We start from the raw sequence: 9556 nt of genomic DNA on the forward strand, positions 1-9556 counted from the left end.
AATGAAAAACAGCCCCAGACCCTTATTCCTCCTCCAACAAACTTTACCGTTGGCACTATGCATTCGGGCAGGTAGCGTTTTCCTGGCATCCACCAAACCCAGATATGTCCGTTGGACTGCCAGATGGTGAAGCGTGATTCATCGTTCCAGAGAATGTGTTTCCACTGCTCCAGAGTCCAATGGCGGCAAGCTTTACACCACTCCAACCAACGCTTGGCAATGTGCATGGCAATCTTAGGGTTGTGTGCGGCTGCTCGGCCATGAAAACCCATTTCATGAAGCTCCAGACTAACAGTTATTGTGCTGACGTTGCTTCCAGAGGAAGTTTGGATAGACAGAGGATAGACAAGTTTTACTTGCTGTGTGCTTCAGCACTCGGCAGTCCCATTCTGTCAGCCTGTGGGGCCTACCACTTCGTGGCTGAGCTGTTGTTGCTCCTATGCGTTTCCACTTCACAATAAAAGCGCTTACAGTTTACCGCTGCAGAAATTTGACGAACTGACTTGTTGGAAAGGTGGCATCCTATGACGGTGATATGTTAAAAGTCACTGAGCTCTTCACTAAGGCCATTGTACTGCCAGTGTTTGTCTATGGAGATGGTTGTGTGCTCGATTTTATACACCTGTCAGCAACCGGTGTGGCTGAAATAAACTAATCCACAAATTTTAAGGCGTGTCCACATACTTTTGTATATATACAAGTGCCAGTCAAAAGTTTGGAAACACCTAGTCATTCAAGGGTTTTTCTTTATTTTACTATTTTCTACATTGTAGAATAATACAGAAGACATCCCAACTATGCAATAACACATATGGAATCATGTAGTAACCAAAATATTTGTTATATTTGAGATTCTTCAAAGTAGCCCCCTTTACCTGGATGACATATTTACACACTCTTGGCATTCTCTCCACCAGCTTCATGAGGTAGTCACCTGAAATGCATTTCAATTAACAGGTGTGCATTTTCAAAAGTTCATTTGTGGAATTTCTTTCCTTCTTAATGTGTTTGAACCAATCAGTTGTGTTGTGACAAGGTAGGGGTGGTATATAGAAGATAGCTCTATTTGGTAAAATACCAAGTCCAAATTATGGCATGAACAGCTAAAATAATTATTTTTGAAGTAGTGGATATGTTCAGTAGTGAAAACGATTGCAGTTAAGATCAATAACATGTGTGCGCGCTCTGAAACGATTGACTGCGATCATCATGCGCGAGAGGCTAACCAACTACCAATGAACTATCTAGCCAGCTAATGTGCTCCTATACAAACCGACAGTCCAGGTGTCAATATCTGATATTTTCAGCATGACATGGTTAACGTTAGCTAGCTAAAATGACTGTTGCGTTATTCCGCCTCATCGGGTGATGAACTGGGCTTGATGGATCACAAAATGGAGCAAAGACCTCCTGCTGACGTTACCGATGGTGAGCAAGCTAACGTTTGGTTAGCTAGTGGTAGTTTGTAGCATGACTCGTTTGTTTGTTTTAACCAAGGTTTATTTACAATTTCCAGGGTTGTGCAGCAATTTATAGAGACATTGCTGGGCTAGTAGCCGGCTTCTTGCAAACGTTGTGCTAACAGTTGCTAGCTTTTTCATCGAAGATGGCTAATAATCTCGTCCCCCGTCTGGGGCCCAGGCTAATTGAGCTAGTTAGTGTAGGGGGACGTGTCTAGTAGTGAACATGATTAGGAGATAGCTAGCTAGGTAACAGAACAACATTACATAGCTACTTTGACAAGATAATTGTTTTCGGTTGCTTTCAGGCATAGACATCGCGGAATGGGGTGATCGGAAAGCTCAACACACAGAAGCTGTTGTCCTAATAAAGAGTACATCTTCCAGGAGAAGTGGTCGACAGCACACAGAACATTTGATCAGGACGAGGCCTGGAAAACCAAAGCCCAGGGCACGTATAGAGCAATGAGACCGATATTTCACTGAATGTATAAATGTGAAGCATTCGCTTGGCGTTTACTATTATTATTGCTGTTGGCCCCACCATTTTTGTTATATGTATACTTTGATAATGTAAGTAATTTAACTTGCCATGTCAATGAAGTCTATTGAATTTAATTGAGAAAGCCCACTGGCGAGCAGTAAGGAGATTGGAACGAGATAGATATTGGCCAACATTCTGCACATTTTCTCATAGATTAAACATTTGATCTCAATACAGTTTTCTGTTCCCTAAAATAGAATCTGTTATGAACAGAGTGGATTGATGTTTGTACACTTTACCCTTTTGAAAAAGTTGTTTAGAAGGGGTGCAAAGGCTAAATGTAGTTATTGCACATTTCACAGGGTAGGCGTTCCCTAACGTAAATATGCAGATGATGCTAGAACGCACCAACAGGATCTCGCTTGATCGTGCTTCGCTCAGCCCCCTCCTTGCGTGCTCTGCCCACTATGGCTCATTTGTTCCCATTGGAAACGAGAGACCGTGGTCTATCTTGGTTTGGTTATGAAAATCTTTGCCCAGGGCAACCAGGAGGAAATGCTTAGACTGCGACAAGAGCTCCTACTCACCCAGATGCTTTCAAAGCCAAAGAACACCAGTGGAGCAGGTGCTGGTGGGTCTCTTTCATCCATCCCCTCCCCCTGCTAGCTAACCCCCTCTCCCCCAAGTGTGACGCATAGTACACCTCATAATATTTAAAAATGTGTCACCAAGATTGGTCAATCACATATACAATACAGTAGGCCAATTGTACTTTAGAGCTGCTGGAGATGCCCAGAGCCACAGTGGCTCTACAGCTTTGTACTGCCACGGTAAATAGTCTCCCTCCAGTTTATTATTTTGTTCAATTGAAGAACAGCCTAATTCATGCTCATTAAATGTAGCTCATTGTCAGTTAGTAAAGGACTGCTCTGCATGTCTGGCATGGATGGTAATTGGATTACAATGTCTATGTGAGGAGTGGACAAGCTGCTGTTTTCAGAGTTTATCTATTAGCTGGGTGTATTATTGAACTGAAGGGCATTGTTGCTAATGCATCTAGCTCATTAATGAGGTTATGGACACACAAGGTTGCTTTGGAAACAAGGCCCATCGTCCTTTGATGTGCAAAACACATTTAAGAATGCGGCTATATGAAATTACACAAGGTGACAGTGGATTGCTATAAAGGTGAGAGAGACATGATTGAATGAGGTTTAATAACATAGCTAATTGGGTGAAAACAGCAATGTTTTAGATACAATGCTTCATTCAGTGTCACAGAATATAATGAGGCTGACAATGAGATGTGAATGGTGATCCTAATAAGCTCATGTCTGTCTGACTTGGTGCAACCTGCAGGCGATGGTTTCATGGGCTCTCTCAGGACCTTGTGGGCCCAGGCTCGTTGAAATATCAGCTCAACTCAGACATGGACTCTGGCTGTGGGACAGAAAAAACAGACACTGCAACCCACTCAAGACTCTGCAGAACCACCCAGTGCCCAGCCAGCCTTCCCACCTGTCACCACCATGGCTCCCCAGATACCATTCTCCAGTCTGTGTGAGTTAGGCCCTCGGGGAAAGGCCATGCTGCTCTGTATGCAGTTCCTCCAATGCCTATGTTGGCTGAACAGGGTGGGAGAGGTGGGAGGTGGAGGTGATGGAAGCAGGCTGGAGGGCTCAGCCTAGACAGGGATGGAGATGGGGACAGGTTGGTGGTGGAAGACTCAGTGTGCCAGCTGCTGTCCTGTGTGGTGGCAGCTAGTAGGGATGCCAGGGCCCTGTCCCCTCACTCACTGCTCCTGCGGCGTCCCTAGTAGCAGCTCAGGCAGTGGACCACTGGCTCTCCCACAGACAGCACTCCCTGAAGTTTGTGGCACACATGGAAGATGCCCTGAAAGAGCTCACTGAGATGCTATTATGCAATGACCAGCTCAACAGGGTAAGAGAACATAGTGCACAGCTTATCGTAGTGAATTCATGAGAATAACTTTTATAGTGTGATATGTGTGTAGGTGTTTGAAATGCATCATTCTTACATTATAAACTGGGTGGTTCGAGCCCTGACTGCTGATTGGCTGACAGCCGTGGTATATCAGACCGTATACCACGCGCATGACAACATGTATTTTTACTGCTCTAATTACGTTGGTAACCAGTTTATAATAGCAATAAGGCACCTCTAGGGTTTGTGATACATTGCCAATATACCACGGCTAAGGTCTGTGTCCATGCACTTCGCTTTGCGTCGTGTCTAAGAACAGCCCTTACACGGAACCCAAACCGGCTGTGCGCGTGCGCCATCGTGCATAAATGTATTTTGTCTCCCCACACCAAACGCGATCACGACACGCAGGTTAAAATATCAAAACAAACTCTGAACCAATTATATTAATTTGGGGACAGGTCGATAAGCATTAAACATGTATAGCAATTTAGCTAGTTAGCTTGCACTTGCTAGCTAATTTGTCCTATTTAGCTAGCTTGCTGTTGCTAGCTAATTTGTCCTGGGATATTAACATTGAGTTGTTATTTTACCTGAAATGCACAAGGTCCTCTACTCCAACAATTAGTCCACACATTAAACAGTCAACCAAATAGTTTCTAGTCATCTCTCCTCCTTCCAGGCTTTTTCTTCTCTTGACTTTATAATGCGATTGGCATTACTGCCACTGACCTCGTTAGTCTTTCAGTCACCCATGTGGGTATAACCAATGAGGAGATAGCATGTGGGTACCTGCTCAAATAAACATTTATTTGTCACATACACATGGTTAGCGGATGTTAATGTGAGTGTAGCGAAATGCTTGTGCTTCTAGTTCCGACCATGCAGTAATATCTATTTCACAACAACTACCTTATACACACAAAAGGAATAGAAAGGAATGAATAAGAATATGTACATAAAAATATCTATGGATGAGCGATGGCCGAACGGCATAGGCAAGATGCAGTAGATGGTATAGAGTACATTATATACACATGAGATGAGTAGTGTAGGGTATGTAAACATTATATAAAGTGGCATAGTTTAAAGTGACTAGTGATACATTTATTACATCAAATTTTTAATTATTAAAGTGGATGCCGTCTGGGCCGGCAGCTTTGCGAGGGTTAACACGTCTAAATGCTTTACTCACGTTGGCTGCGGTGAAGGAGAGCCCTTAGGTTTTGGTAGTGGGCTGTGTCGTTGTCACTATATTGTCCTCAAAGCAAGCAAAGAAGTTGTTTTAGTTTGTCTGGGAGCAGGACATTGTGGTCCGCGACGGGCTAGTTTTCTTTTTGTAGTCCGTGATTGACTGTAGACCCTGCCACATACCTCTCGTGTCTGAGCCATTGAATTGCGAATCTACTTTGTCTCTATACTGACGCTTAGCTTGTTTGATTGCCTTGCGGAGGGAATAGCTACACTGTTTGTATTCAGTCATGTTTCCGTTCGCCTTGCCCTGATTAAAAGCAGTGGTTCGCGCTTTCAGTTTTGCATGAATGCTGCCATCAATCCACGGTTTCTGGTTGGGGAAGCTTTTAATAGTTGCTGGGGGTACAACATCACCAATGCACTTGGGGGGGAGGGGGTTTATACAGCTGTGATTATAATCAAAGAGAATTCTTTGGTTGTAAGGAATTCTAGGTCAGGTGAGCAAAGGGACTTGAGTTCCTATATGTTGTTATGATCACACCACGTCTCGTTACTCATAAGGCATACCCCCCCCCTTCTTACCAGAGAGATGTTTGTTTCTGTCGGTGCGATGCGTGAAGATACCAGGTGGCTGTACCGACTCCAATAGCGTGTCTCGAGTGAGCCACGTTTCCGTGAAACAAAGAACGTTACAATCTCTGTATCTCGGGAAGGCAACCCTTGCTCGGATTTCGTCTACCTTGTTGTCAAGAGACTGGAGATTGGCGAGTAGTGAACTCGGGAGCGGTGCGCGATGTGCCCGTCTACGGAGCCTGACCAGAAGACCACTTCTTCTGCCCCTCCTGCGGCGCCGTTGTTTTGGGTCGCCGGCTGGGATCCGATCCATTGTCCTGGGTGGTGGACCAAACAGAGGATCCGCTTCGGGAAAGTCGTATTCCTGGTCATAATGTTGGTAAGTTGACGCTCTTATATCCAATAGTTCCTCCCGGCTCTATGTAATAAAACTTAAGATTTCCTGGGGTAAACAATGTAAGAAATAATACAAACAAAATACTGCATAGTTTCCTGAGAACGCGAAGTGAGGCGGCCATCTCTGTCGGCGCCATCTCTAGCAATTTGGCTTCTATAAACCAATGAGGAGATGGGAGAGGCAGGACTTGCAGTGCAACGCAGATGCTCGTTGGCGCGCGCATTAACTGAATAACGTAGATTTCTACATTTATTTTGCAACTCTCGCGCACGTGACGCGAGTGGTGTAGTTAGCCTTGTAATATACCGCACCCCCTCGTGCCTTATTTCTTCATTCTAAAACTGTATACCTATATTTTTCTCATTTTAATCTCAATGTGTAAGATCTTCGCATGACTAAATGTAATGTCAAGTTGACCTGAGATCGATAAATTCATGACCCTCGGAAAGAAATGAAGGTCATCAAGTGGCATTGAAGTTTATAGGTGCTTATATCGCCAGCTGTTAACCTTCATTCAAAGCCCACTGAAGCTATAACTGATGAAATGGCCTTTGTTTTGACCCATGACACTAAAATCTAATGATCAACACACAGTTTATAGACAGCCATAATTTGTCCCACTGGGATATTGAGGGGAGAATGGTGAGGTTGGTAGAGTGCTTCTGATATTCATTCTTCATGTACGTTTATAAGATAATACATTTTTATATTTTAATGTAACAGCAATGTATAACTCCTCCCAGACTGGTGATATTGTAGGAGGAAGTAAAGAAGTGCATGGAGAACAAGTGTGATATGAGATATGAAATGGGGGAACAGGCCTGGCATTTTAAACAGCACCCCACCCGCTGTGTGTAATGACTCATGCGTTGACTGGCATTACCAATACTTATTAGCTTCTGAGGGGACAGACAATCACCTTAGTGTCAACAGGCTTGAATAAAGGCTGTCACAGTTGAGTTGTGAAGGGCGTGTTGTCCCTTTCTAAATGAAGATTAGTTTTTTCCAACTGCTTACACAAGTTTTCAAAACTGTCTCCTTTTTTTCAAAGCTCTACACACAATTCCCAAAACTGCACACACAAAATGCCTCACATCTCCTTCAAAATGTAACACTGCATTCAAAATGCCATAAACACATGTCAGAATGAAGCATTTGCATCAAATGGCAAACACTGCTTTCATAAGTGCATTTTTGGATATACCATGTAAACGCTGTTGTTCTAAATCCAAAACTCTTTGGTCTTTCATAGGCTTATATCTACATTTCAATACAATGCTCTACAGTGAAAGTAATCTGCTGAGAGGGGTAACAAGTACACTGTAAACACCAATGCAATGTAGAAACAGAAAATATTTATTAGGCCAAACATTACTGTTGTATACAGTAGCATACAACAAAACCATAAACATATGTAAACCAAAAGTATATTCTTTAGAATACAGTAAAGAACACAATTTGTGTGTGTGGGGTCCCGGGGGGGTCAGTCCAGGAATTGGTAGGGAGGGGGAATCACCAGTGCTAAGCTACGCTTCATCTCTTCTCTGGCCTGAGTCTGGCCACAATACTTTGTCCACATCACAGGATACGTTTTCTCTTGCCAAACATTGAGGGAAGTATCTCCTAGCATGGCGTATCCAACCTTGGACAGAGGCAACCTCTATGTCCCCACATAGACCATATTTATAATTGCAGTCTCTTGTACATCTGTAAACAAGCGTCCTCGTCCTCCATGATGTCTTTGCCTTTCCACTCTGTACAGAATTCAAACACAGTATGTGTTCAGCATAGGAACTGTAAACAATGTACAAAAAAATGTAGTACAGCATGATAACCAACTTCATTCATTCAATGCAGTGCAGTAAATGGATGGCTTAGAGTTACAAATGTTTATGCAATACTATGCAGTCATATGTATTTTACAGTACATTACTGTAATGCTAAAATAGTCATTAGATAGTTGCATACCTGTTCTCATTTCTGAAGGTTCGAATTATGGACGCCACTGTAAATCGACTCAAATTGGGCTGGACTCTCAGTCCAGCCTCTCTCATGGTCAAACCGTGGTTGATCACATGATCAACAAATTTTGCCCTAATCTCATCAGAGATGGCTCTCCTTCCTTCTCTTCTTTGCCCTCGTCCTCTTCCTCTCCCTCCTACTCCTTTTGCTCTCTGTCCATTGTTGGCATCCATTGTTCAAAACAGGTAATCTGACCTTTGACCTATTTATAGGCCTATACTACAGTAAAGCAGTGATTGGTTAGTGATCAGTTAAGCTATTAGTGTTTGCACATGTGAGGTGTGTGTGTGTGTGTGACCTGGTGAATAAGTGTAGCATTTTGATTGGTTGTGTTTGGAAAAGGAAAGCAAGTCACTTCCTGTTAGATTTTTGTGTTTTAGGTTGAAACTTTTGTGTAGTATTTTGAAAAAAGTGTTTTATGCAATTGACAACTGAGTCAAAGGCTGAGAAATAGCTTATGGTTTTTCACATTTGGTGTGTAGTTTTGCACTTTGAGTGAGAGGTTTCAAAAATCGTGTGACATGAAAAGATTTTGTGTGTAAGCAGTTGGAAAAAACTGTAAATGAGTTGACTTCACAGGGGATGATTTCACTGAACAACAAAATAAAGGGAATAGTGAATTATCACCAATGATCCATCGCATCTCCCAAAAATGTTTTCAACATACAATGATAGTCTAGGCTTCCATCTCAGGCTTACATGTCTTCTCCCTAGACCTCCTCAATGTCCACCTCTTGAACATCAGACTCTGAGGCCTCATCTTCACTGTCACTTTCCAACCATGTTGAGGATGGCTCGTTGTCAGGCTCAAAAAGCCTAAAATTTTCCCAGGTGGAAACCAATCTTTCAACCCTTGTATTGGTCAGCTTGTTGCATGCTTTGGTGTGTGTTCCCAAACAAGGACCAGTTGTGCTCTGAGGCGGCTGATGTTGGTGGGATTTGGAGGATGATGGAGGCAACACGGGAAAGAGCCTCAGATCCACAAAGTCCCTTCCACCAGGTGGCTGATGCAATATGGCAGTCGTGCCAACATATCACATCTCCATCCCAAAGCCCTTGCTTGGAAGTGTACTTCGCCAGACTGCCAAGAACCTTGCCCTCATCCAGGCCAAGGTGGCGAGACATGGTAGTGATTGCACCATAGAGTTGATTTCTGCACCAGACGGGATGCTCTTGCCAGCATACTACAGTTAGGGACCAACATGTACGCTGTGGTGTTTATGGGCTTCAGGCAGAAGTCACGCTTTTTGATGTGTTTCAGAACTGCAGTTTCCTCTGCTTGTAGCAACAGTGAAGTGGGCAGGGCAGTACGGATGTCTTCTCTTACATCTGCAAGCCGAGTCTGAACATCAGACAGGATGGTATTGTCTCCCTCAATCCGCGCCATGGCTACTGCTATAGGTTTCAGGCTGCTTACCACTCTCTTCCAAAATACATCACCCAGGAGGATCCTCTTGATGTGGCTGTCCATATCGGCAGACT

The sequence above is a fragment of the Oncorhynchus tshawytscha genome, linkage group LG05 (assembly GCF_018296145.1).
Source record: "Oncorhynchus tshawytscha isolate Ot180627B linkage group LG05, Otsh_v2.0, whole genome shotgun sequence".
Lineage (NCBI taxonomy): Eukaryota > Metazoa > Chordata > Actinopteri > Salmoniformes > Salmonidae > Oncorhynchus > Oncorhynchus tshawytscha.